Source organism: Phaethon lepturus, unplaced genomic scaffold, assembly GCF_000687285.1.
Source record: "Phaethon lepturus isolate BGI_N335 unplaced genomic scaffold, ASM68728v1 scaffold39794, whole genome shotgun sequence".
Classification (NCBI taxonomy): domain Eukaryota; kingdom Metazoa; phylum Chordata; class Aves; order Phaethontiformes; family Phaethontidae; genus Phaethon; species Phaethon lepturus.
In genome coordinates, this window is record NW_010536266.1 from 2,941 (window position 1) to 15,043 (window position 12,103).

Sequence of the window (12,103 nt, forward strand, 5' to 3'; positions counted from 1 at the left end):
GAGTAGTGTTTATTTCCCTAACTTTTCTGTTCCGTTTGGCTTTTGTTAACTAACCCAGATTAGCATTTTAACAACCCCAGAGTGAACTTCTGCCATTCTCCCTGCTTGGACAGTGTGTGTAGATCATCCATCATCCTGTCCTTGGCCACAACAGGCTACTGGCTCCATAACCATTTGGAGCTACACAGAAACCATTCGACTGTGAACAGCACAGCTGGCTACAGCAATTTTTTCTTCCACACCACTGGCAGCATTGTCTGGCTATGGTAACTAAAGTTAACATCCAGAACGTGAAGTTTCTTTAGTTTTGGCACCCCTGCCCAGCCCCGCTGCAGCTTAGTGGGCACACCTGCAGGGGGGCTACAAAATGGCTGCAAGGAGTGAGGCAACCGCTGGACTCTTTCTTTTCAAGGCTCCAGTTTGGAGACAGCAACCTGTTGTTTGGAGTGGGATTACATTAACTCTGTACTTACTCGAGAGGGAGCTTGCCAGCTGAATCCTGCACTCTTTCAATTTGTAGATCAGGGTGTGCTTTAAAAGCTGCCAGCTAAAGAAACAGAACTTGCCGCTTCAACTTAGCTACGCAAATTGCCAAAGAGCACAGAAAGAAATGGAGAATTTCGGCTGTGTATTTCACACATTCTTGTAGAAGCCTTTTTAGTTCCACAACGGAAACCATGTGATTTCACAGGATCTGTGCCCAGACTCTAATACTTGCTACAGATGCTTTCCTTGGTTTGTTTTGCAGATCTATGAATGCAACAGGAAAGGAGTTGTTATAGGATTTATTGTTTTAATTCTGATGTGTGCTGTGAATGGCAGGTAACCAGCAGGTGAATGTAGTTGTGGCTCTGCGCTAATTTTACTTGTTGAGATTTTTGCATAATTTAAATCGGTCTAGCATGGGTGTCTGTCATGTGTGAGCCACAGCTTTCTTGCTGGAAGAGAACTCTTGCTTTCAAGAGCAGAGGAGGTCAAGAGGTGTTAGCAGGCAAGGGAGGGGCTGGGTGGAAGTGGAGGAGCAAAGAAGTGGTGGTGGAAGAGGAGGAGGAAGGAGCTCAAGCAAGCAAGTGACATTTGTTCTGTCCAGAATGGTTACAAACCTTGTAAATGAAATCAGTCCCTGGACAGCTTTGATTTATATTCTCACACAGCAGATTGGCCTTGGTCTGCCTGACCTTGGTAACATTACAGAGGTCGTATTTGCACACAGATATTCTTCTTGCAGAAAGGTTTGTTGTTGCTGTTGTTTTTTTTTTTTTTAACCATTGCATCCAAGAGCCAAATTGCAGCCCAGGTTTCTAATTTGATAGGCACTGGATAAACAGAATAAAAAGGATGGATCCTGTTCCCCACAGTGGATGGTTTAAGAGAAGAGGTGGCAGATGGATGCAGTCAGGCAGTGGCCTCTAGAAGCAGGAGAGCTGTGTTGGCCTGCATAATCCACAGCCGTGTTAGCACACAAGCCACCTAAACATAGCTGAGCTGCGTGTGTTGGGGAAAAGGGGCACACACGCTTGTAGGCATCAGAGGCAAAGGAGAGCTTTGAAGAGGGCTTGGGATGAGAATGAGGAGTTAATTGGAAGATGCATGCTGGGGAGTTCTTCAAGTGCATGAGGGACAGCGGGGAAGCAAACACAGAGGTGCTTGACTGGAAGGGTAACGAGTGAGCAGCGGGGACCAGCATCACAGACTGGCTGCCCACCGGAGGTGGGAGTGAAACCTTAGAAGAGATGAGAGGTGATCAGCTGGTCACTCAGCTCAGCTATTACTGCAATAATAGGCTTTTCTTAAGATGAGCAACATAGTTCATCTCTCTTATGCCAAATGGTTATGACAGCTGGGTCTCTGCTTTCCTGAGCAGCAGTAAGGTACCAGCTCACACTTCCATTGGGTAGGACCTTCCTCAGAGCTTTATTGTGGCATGAAACAAAAGATGTTTCCCTGAAGTGCTGGTGCTGTGCTTCCCAGGCGTGTTTATAGGCACTGATGGTGAACAGTGACTGCAGCAGCTACAGCACTGACAGAAAGTGTTGCTGCCATTTCTGTGTATGTCTGTCATGACAGATGCACTTTGAGGTCAGAAGAAAATTCTCACGCTTGTATTTCATACCCTTGTTTATATATCCCTCCACTTGGGTACACCCTTCCCATGTTGTGTGAACACTTGTGTGTCATATCGGGCTGTGTAACCATCCGGTTGCAGGAGACTACAGTGAAGGAAAACATGTGTTTAACTTACAGAAGTCTCAGTGTACAGTTAAGGCTACAGTATTCAAATTTTAGATGGTGTTTGAATGTAGTCCAGTGTTAGTGAGGGAGCTGCAACTCTACCTGTTATTGTAATGGTAGTTAAAAACAAGAAAGGGCTGTAAGCAGTCTGCACGTTCCCCGAGCAGTACTGCCTGGTGGGTCAGGGAGGCTCAGTGCCCTGTGGAAGCAACTTGAACCAACTGAGCTGCAAGGCAGGAGAGGGCCCTCTGACTTTCCGACCGTTGTCCAAGAGCCAGCATTGGCACCCCTTGCAAATACAGCTCTTGTGTATTGCCACCTGGAGACGAGTGCCAAAGTGAAGGGTAAGGATAACAGAGGAAAAGCAGTGGTGTGAAAGCTGTCAACAGTGTGTGAACAATGTCCCCAGGTGTCTCATGAAAAGGAGTAGTATAAGGGCGGGGGGGAATCATCTTGCAGAGTTGAATGGTTTCTTTCAATTTGCAAACTTCTGCTCTCTGTGACAGTTTCTTTAACCCAGCATGTGTTTATCAAAGATTAACACTGAAAAGCCAGTAATTTGTTTTTGCTCAGTAAATCATGTTTTCTTCATAAAGTAAGTGCTGTGTGGATATTTTTAGCATTATATTATTTTTTTTTCCTTAATGATAACCTCAGACAAAAAATAATCAAATCCTATGCTTTGGGGATTAATCCAATTCCCTGCAAGAGAATGGATTTAATTTTTTCTGTCTTGTGTACCACTATACAGGTTTTACTGTGAGAGTGGATTATGGCTTTTCCTCCACCTAAAGCATCAGGTTTTCATCCTTGCCAAAGACATAACAAGCACCGCTTGTGATTGAACAGTGGTCTTACGTGGCAAACTACGCCAACACAAACCTAAATGTATTTGGTGCAGCTGTAGAAGAATAATAGACCTGCAGACATATATAGTGTGGGGGTCAGATATGATTATTTAGACACATTCTTACACTGGTCCAATATTACTACTGATAACACAAGGATTTAGGGAAACATTGCACTTGTATTGGGGATCTTGGGAGGCCGGTGTGGTGGAGAGAATGGGACAGGCTATAATGTAAAGCTTTAAAGCCCTAGGTCTTATTCCCTGATTTGCCACAGATTTCCCTGTGACCTTGATTCAAACACCTGCAGTCCATTTGTTACTGATTTGATTTTTTTTTTTAATTTTTAAAGGCCTGATCTGTGGCTTCTCAGTGGCTCACTGGTCAAAATGCCACAGTAGCACGATGCAGATATTTTCCTGCCTTACAGCGTGAATGTTATCATGAAGCGATGTAGCCCAAGTAAGACACAGAGGAGAGGGAGAGCTGGTGCCCAGCACAGCTGTGTCCTGCCCAAAAGACTGCTGAGTGTGGGCTGTGCGGGTTGCGTTTGGCCCATGGGAAGTGGGCCGTTCTGTGATGCAGAGAATTCCCCAAGTTGATGTGATGCAGTACAGGGCCATGCCCAAGCTTGGGACCCAGAGTAGGACAGCCGTGGCTACACATAGCACCAGTCCTGCCTCCAACCCCAAACTGGCAACAATATGAGTATAATTTACCAAACTGCATTTATATCAGTTTAATAACTTGAGCAGACTGCAGGGCAAGGAATCAGCTGGATCAAATCCTGCAGTAATATATCTGAATTTTAAATAAATAAAAATAAATTTCTTACCAGTGCCCCTCTGCATTCTTGATAAGGCAGGTACTCCCAGAAGACCCTCAGCAGAGACACCTCTCGACATACCTCTGCCCCTCCGACTGTCCCCAGGGTCTCACAGCACGAGCACCAATGCTCCCCCCTCTCCCCTGTGAATATGTATATACACACACTTACAAATAACACAGAGACTACAAAAGCAGTAAATGTAATAATGTGATCCAACTGTTCAGTGCTAGGCTAGAAAGAAGTGTTTTCCTGCCATTATGTGAAAATTTAGCGTGACTGGAACAGAGTCTGCATTTGATTAGGCAATTTAAGAAATGTAAGAGACTTCATACTGTAGGGCAGTGCTGCAAAACAATTGCTCAGAACGTGTTCTAAAATTGGTTTGCCTTCACCAGATTTTCATGTGTTTCTGCATGACATCTCAAATGAAAATATGAGCAGTCACATGGCAAGTGACTACATTTTGATATTATGGTAAATAAAAGCACCCGTTTAAACAACTATTCCAAATTCTGAGTAGCCTTTGAGATGAAAAAACACAAAACCCTCCCTCTATTTGCTTTCCAGCCTGGGAAACACATTTCATAACACATCCTTTCACTGGCATAGTTAATCTTTAATGCTTAACAAGATAATAGTAATCGTTAACTTTGAGCTTAGGCTTCCTCCAGGTTTTCATGCCTGCGTTTTGTACATGTAATTGATTGTGCCCAGGCAAGTGGCAGAGCACATGCTTTGCATATACAAATAGGTAACTGGGTGGCCAGATACCAGATTTGTCCATGCAGAAAAACCAAGACTAGTTACAAAAACATTGTTCCCCAGCCTCTATAGGCAGTATTCCTGGGGGCAGGGCTGGCTGACTGACCGTTCCAGCCTTGAGAATGGCATGCTGATAATACCAGCGCAGTGCTTGAGATGCTCTGATGTGTTTCTTGCCAGTTGATAGTCTTCTCCTGTCTCTCCCCTTATGTTTTCCAGCAGCCATTTACTTTCTCTTTGAAGTGAGAGCAGTGGCATACAGCAGTCCTTTTCCCCAGCAGCAGCAACTCAAGCCAGCAAGCCTCATGCTCCAGCAAGACACAGCACTTAGATGCTGGAGGGATGTTTATAGCAGAGGAGAGCAGTGGGTGGGAAGAAGTGATGCTTTCTGCAGTGAGGTTGGCAGCAACATTTTCTGGGGCACAGCCTGTTGAACAGCAGATGTGCCCTCTCCACAGCACAAATGCTTTTTTATTTCAGCTGTCCTGCTTGTTGGGGCGTGTTCTTTCCCCCAGACCTCCCTTCCATTTCAAAACATCTCATTCACTTCATCCTGTAGGCAAACCCTGACCTCCTGGGCTCCAGCCAGGTCTGAAATGAGCAGCGCTTATCTTGGGGATCAGGGCTGGAGCACTGCTCAAGGTGAAGGCTGGGAGACACCAGGGCTCGCAGACGGGAGACCCAGGGGTGCTGCCAGCAATTTGCTGTGGCTGTGGCGTCAGCTGGACTTGTGCAAGTTGTGCTGGAGACCTTCATTATGTCCTCACCTACAAATACTGGTTTATACCTGTCCCAGAGCTGCCTTATCAGATGATGCCTAATCATGCTGAAATGAGTGGCAGTTTTGCTATGTAAATTGTGTACTGTAGGCTTGCAGGAAGAATACTTGCTTCACTTAGGGTGCTCACCCACACTTGTAACCAACTCTCCTAGAAGGAGGAAAAGGTAATACTTTGGTCTAGGTTTTAGGCTTTTGTTTGGGCCCAAGGGGGCAGCTTGGCTGTTTCCAAACCTACATCCAAGCTTATTTATACTACTGTAAGTAATTAGATCTTCACCATCATGGTTTAAGAGTTTGCTCGAGTTTTCAGGACAAAAGTATTTCGGACTAAAAAAAGCTATTGAAAAGCACCGGACACCTCTGACACAGCTGTGAGCTGGAGGCAGTCAGGAGTTCACCCTGATGAGACACAGCTGTTCCCCCAGCAGGGTGGCACTGCTTTCCTTGGGTTGGGGTCAGGGCAGGGGTAGGAACTTTTGCTCCTACAGCTCCTACCAGTGCTGCCCAGGGCCAGGAATGAATGGTGGTTCAGTGCTGAGAGGGTAGAACAAACCCTGAACGTTGCTGTATTGACATTCTCTGCACCAGTCCTTGGACACTTTCACAAATAAATTTAGTATTCCCTAGGGCAATCCCAGTTAGGCACAAGTAGTTTGAATTAATAAAATGCAGGCCTGCTAAAATGGTGAATCCAGAGTACTGATTAAGTGAAAGTACTTTGCACTTTATCACCAATAGCTCAACCCTGGCAAACTTTCAAGGGGAGCATGTCCTGCAGGAGCTTTGTAAAACAGAATAGATTTGACCATAGATGTGAGCTGAAACCAAAGGTTGGTTTCAGCTGGAGGACTTCTGTATCACCCTGGTAAAGGAAGGTAGTTAACATTTGCTCTCAAAAAGTAACTTAAAATAAACATAATTGAAGCAATCACTTACAGTTTGCTCAGCATTTTATTTCCTTTCCTGCTGAAACTACCTTGTGTTCAAGTAAATTTTTGATCACAGGAGAATTTAGCCCTCAAAGTGCATCTAATCAACCACTAAACGCTTGCATCATTAAAAGTCCCCCTATCCATATTGCAAGCGTTCTGTCAGCTCATTCCAGAGCAAGAGGGGTGCGCTTTCTGTAACGTTCAAAGCCTGCAAACTGAAGCGTAACTAGCAATACCATAAGCCAATTAAGATGAAAGCTGTGATACTCAGTGGTGAGGTTTCATCACTTTAATATTAAACTATCTTTTTTTTTTACTTAGGCATAGATCAAGAGGTGTTAATGCAGAATCCTTAAAAGAAGTCAAGTATTATCTTAAAATAACAGACCTGTTATTTGCACTTTCATGCTCGATTAATATCACAGCTCCAAATAGCCTAATTTTTTTCTTCAGAGCTGCAGATTTTAAAGTTGTTATAGAAAGTAAGGATGGCCACATACTGCAAGTCTAAATTTGAGTATACCTTTTATAGGACAGAAGCAGTTTTTCTTACCTATTTATTTGTACAAAATCATGCTGTAAGTTTCTAAAAGGGACTACAAGAATTAAGTATGTTTCTTTTATTATAACCACAAATATTTTCCTCTGTTATTTGATAATTAGCTGAAACAATCTGTCACCAAACTCCACAATGTGGATTTATCACATAATAGACAATCTGAGATTTGAATGTACAGTAAACCCCTGTGTCAGGCATTGCCTTAAGGAACTTGACTGAAGTCAGCCTTCATTAGAAGAAACACATTCATACTGGAATGCCATTTGAAAAAAAAATTGAAAATCACTGCATTGATGCTGGCTGTTGTACCCTTGCTTTGGGAGGACTCACCACACTATAAAGCAATTGCATCATTGGAAAACCTATGTATAGATGTGACCTAAAATGGGAATCTAATCCCTTGCTACTCATATACTAGATACTGATAGAGATTGTTAAGGCAAATATTGCGTTCTATGTAGAATACTTTCTGGCTTGTAAGCAAATGACTCATTATACCGATTTCACACAGCAAGACATAGAAAAAAGGACCAAGACCAAAAAAAATAGAGGTAGGACAAAGAATTGTTTGCTCCCTCTCTAGTGTTCAAGCCACCAGACCCTGGGCCATGCTTATCTTATATTTTGGCTTGGATGATACAAAAATGCTGCATTTTAATGTTTTGACTACTAAAACATAATTTGGTGTGGTTCCCACAGTGTGTGGCTCTGCTCTGGAGTTACTTTATTCCATGCACAGCAGCGATAAGGTGCTATTGTGAGTGAATATTCTGGTGTGTCCATGGTTGCCAACACATACATTTCTACAGCAGGTCTAGGGCACCACTGAAGGTGGCCTGTGCCACATTCATATATTTTCTTCTAAATGTTTTATCTTCTGAAAAGGTTGACCTGCTTGACAAACCAAAATTCAGCAACAACCTACCTTTCTGTACTATGCACCAGTGAAGTGCAGCTCCAGCTCCTGCACCAGCACCTTACCGGCAAGCTATCCTCTCTGCAGCTGGCTCAAGAACTTCTCCCACCTGGTAGCATTTACCATCAGTAAGTAAACTCATGTGTGAATCCTTAGCCCCCTAAAGTAGAGTTAACTGCCAGCATGCCTTTTAACTTCATGAAGCCCAGAATTTGAACCATGCCCTTTTCAACTAGTGTTTTCCAACCTGCAGTTGGATTTGTACATCAAAAGATAATCCCTGAGGCCGTAGTAAACAATATTTTTAACCTTTTTACACTAGTTAGCCCTTTGCATCCAAAAAAAAGGGGAGGGATGCTAAACACAAGTAAGTTCCCATTCAGAGACTAACATAACTTTTACTTGGTTGCAAGTGAAATCTGTGACTTGCTGTAGCCCGGCCAACAGATCTTTGTTGTTTGTCTTCTGGTTAAAGAGCTTTAAGCACTGATTTAGGTACCTGCTCAGTGCCCTGAAGCCACTGTCAAAAGATGCACTGTGACCCTTACCAGGGGGCTGTCTCGAGGGCTGAGATGAGTGGAAGTTGCTGAGTGTTGCACAGGATCTGCTTTGCTCTCTGTCAGAAAGAGAAACTGAAGTCTTAGCTGTAGGCCCCGAGAAACTTGTTGAGTATCTGTGAACAAGCAGCAGTAAGGGATTTGTTTTGATTTGTTTTAACTTTTATCTTATTATTAGAGTGGTTTCATGCTCAAAATTTCAGAAGGTGCCATCTCAGAAATGCACTAGTTAGTTTATTTGCACTAATCAGTGCCCTCAGGGAGCCATTTGCATGCAGGAAGGAACTGAGGACAACAGGGATTTCCTGATCCGTCACTTGCGATTGTGGGAAACCACATCACATAAATTGACTAAGCTCAGCGTATTATTAATCAGTTCTGCCTGTCCCCCCTTAACATTATGGTTAACACGTACCTCCAAGCACAGAGGAGATCCTTGATCTCACCTAGCAGCCCGATTTTGCCCTGTGTCCGATGGAGAAGCGAGACTATGTAGTCATTTCAGCTTTTTCATGTTATGTGCCTGTTTCTCAGCTTTTGTTGTTACAACCCTTTTCTCCTTTGCCTCGCCAAACTCTCCACAAATAAACTGACTTTTAGGATATATATTTTGTTCTGACCTATTTTGAACTTCAGCCTGGATTTGCCATTCCACACTCCTTGTCTGCGCTTAGCATTTTGAGAAGCATTTAGTGTGCTGACGAGCTTTTTAAGATTGTTTTGTTTTTTGGGTTTTTTTGTGAATAGAAGATACTGCATCAGCCTGGTTTGAAGCTATTTTATGTGTTGCTTCTCTCCAGCTGGCTGAATGCCCTTTCCCTTCCCCCCTCCTCTTTTACGTGGCAGCACACAGAAAGATGATTGATGGAGTGTCACCGGTGCGTTGTCAAAGGCTGTAGTAGATTAATGGGCAAGAAACACCAGCCTGTTCCCCTTCGTGTGTGATTGTTTGAAGGAGGGCTCATATTTTAACAGAAATGATATCCTGCTTCTCTGGATTCCCCCAATCAGGAATTGAAGGATGGGATTCGTACCTGAGATTGAGAGGCGCCAGCCACAAAGAGCCAGTTTATTACCTGGGACAACTGCCTGCCTTCCACTTCACCGAAAAGCACTCGCCCTGAGGCCTGTTTCAGTCAGGCTGCTGTCCTCTTTGCTGGTGTGGATTTGTGCCACCAGTTAACATTTATACCTCTATCTCTTTGTATTTGCAGACACAACTAGTTATGGCGTAGACCAAACGGCCAGAAGATTTCTGATCTCTTGCTGGCTTTTCCGCCCAGCTGACACTGGTCAATTTGCCTGTGCTGCAGGGAGTGACCATGTATGACCCAAAGCAGCTCAGATCCTTTGAAAAGGCTTTTTTGGTGGTTGGCATTGGTCACAAATTCAGCCTTGATCTGTGCCTCAATTCCCCAGCTGCAAAACATGGATAGCAATATGGTAATTTCCAAACATCGCACTTGCCATGAATTGTTTCCTAGCAGAAATGCTAGGAATGCAATTTATAAGAGAGATTAATCAAAGAATGGTCTGAATCTTGGCTGGGGAAAAATAATCAGACCCAGAGTATGATTGTTTTCTGCATTTTCTTGAAGGTAGACATTGCCAGCATTTCGTAATCGGCTATTCTGGTCCAAACAGATACCTCAGCATTGTTATTTGTAGTCCCCAGTAGTGGCCTCCATTAAAAGGTTTGACTGTGGCAAGAATTATGTCTTTCACACCAGCCTATCTGTGACTACCAGAAGCATACACCTGGCTGTCATAAACCCCTGTTTCAAGGGCTAGATGGAGCCCGTTTTTCTGATTATCCAGGGAACAGCTGTTCTTCCATGTGTATTCTTGCCTGTGGTTCTGATCTCAAGCCTGTGTCCAACCAGCTAAAAGGTGCATTTAAATGCCTCGTAAAGCAGGTATGTTTTCTTTTTGTATGTAGCTAGAAATCAGAGCTACTGTTGATTTTCTTGTAGTATTTTAACAAGCAAAATAATACAGAAGTGTGTACTTCTTACCTGGCTGGTAAGAAGCGATTACCCGTGGTTTGCTGATCCCGTCCAGCGCTCTGTCTGCTTTTCTCTCTTGTCTTGACAAAGGTCTGTGCTTCATGTAGATGTAGACATTTTCTTTGATAGAGACTTGTGACAGGTGATGTTTAGTTTAAAAAGGTTGCTGAACAGAACTATTCCCACCTTTTATGTTCTCAGAATTCATGTCTGAACTATATTCGGAGGCTTGGGCTTTTTTTGAGGAAGACATAAATGTAAGTTTGTTTCTTGTCTGGATGCAATCTCTAGGGAGACACATGCTGTGGTTTTACATTTAGAAACTGTTGCCTTGTTTTTAGGGAGCATGATATACCCCCTGAAATTGAAACTGAGAGAACTGATACATTCTTTGTTTACCTGGCATTTTGGTCGTTTTTGGTTTTGTGACTGTTTTTAGGTCACAACTGTTGTGGCCAATACACAGAAAATTGCCCTTTTGTTCTCTACAGCCATTGACAGGAGAGAGACAACAGAATCTGCTTTTGTAAGGCAGGTTACATTTAAGTTTCATATTCGTTGCCCCAGTGAATTCTTCCTAGATGGGGTACTGGAAGGAAAGGGAGGAAAAAAAGAAACTTCCTAACAGATGCCCGTGCTTGATACTTGCAGAACTTTCACAGTTTGCAGGCTGTGCGCGTTTTGCAGCCAGGCCGGGGTCTCTTTGAGTCATGATGTGTGAGCCATGAACAGCCTCATCTTCTATGCCAACTAAAGCCTACATGGCTGGGAGAGCTTCTTGCTCTTTGGCAATTTGTATTCATTTGTTCTCCAAGAAAACGAGGCTTCAGGGAGGACTTTTTAAGCACCTTACAGATGTTACTGTGCGCTGTCTCAGTGTACAGTTTATGCGCCTCCCCTTTTCTCCTTTCACTGGGACAGCAGCGGGTTGGATATCTGGGACTTGCTTTTCTTGAAAAAAAGACCAAAAAAAAGATTGTGTAACCACTAATGATTTGTTATTGTCTGGGAGCCACTGTGCTGCAGGACTGTACTCTAATGGTGCTTTCACAAGAAAGAACTAATTTGACTAACTTTATTAATTCCAGTTTGTTTTAAGTTTGCTCATTAGTAATTTAACGCAAGATGCTTCAGCTGAAGAGGCCATGTCAGGACAAGGAAGAGCAGAGGGAAAGTGCCAGGATTCATTAGTGTTTATTAACCACTGCAGTCATCAATCTTGACTAAGAGCACAGCCCATTCGTTCTGGACTGGTGGACTGAGATACATAAATAGCATTAACAGTGGAAAATGCTTCTTTTCAGGTCAGTCTGTAATGGACAGGCATTCAGACAACACCCCCATCACCAAATATTATCAGCCTTTAAGTTGGTCTCCTCACAGTCCAGCCTGAGCTGACAGAGTTCAGCAGCCTTGTGGAAGGAAGAAGCCTTGCCCCCAGCCAGCCATAGTATGAATTAACAAATACAGTATTTTCATCCCCAGTAAACATTACTGAAAGGTTAAGTGTTGTTAGGAAAGGTTTTTTTAATTGCTTTTCAAGTTATTAAATGATTAATACTTCGGTGCTCTGCTGGATCAGGCCTGGCACTTCGTGTTGGCAATATGTGCATCTCTCAGCAATTCTTGAAACATGAAAATGGAAAGGCTTCTTTTTTTTCTGTTTAGACAAACAGTTTAA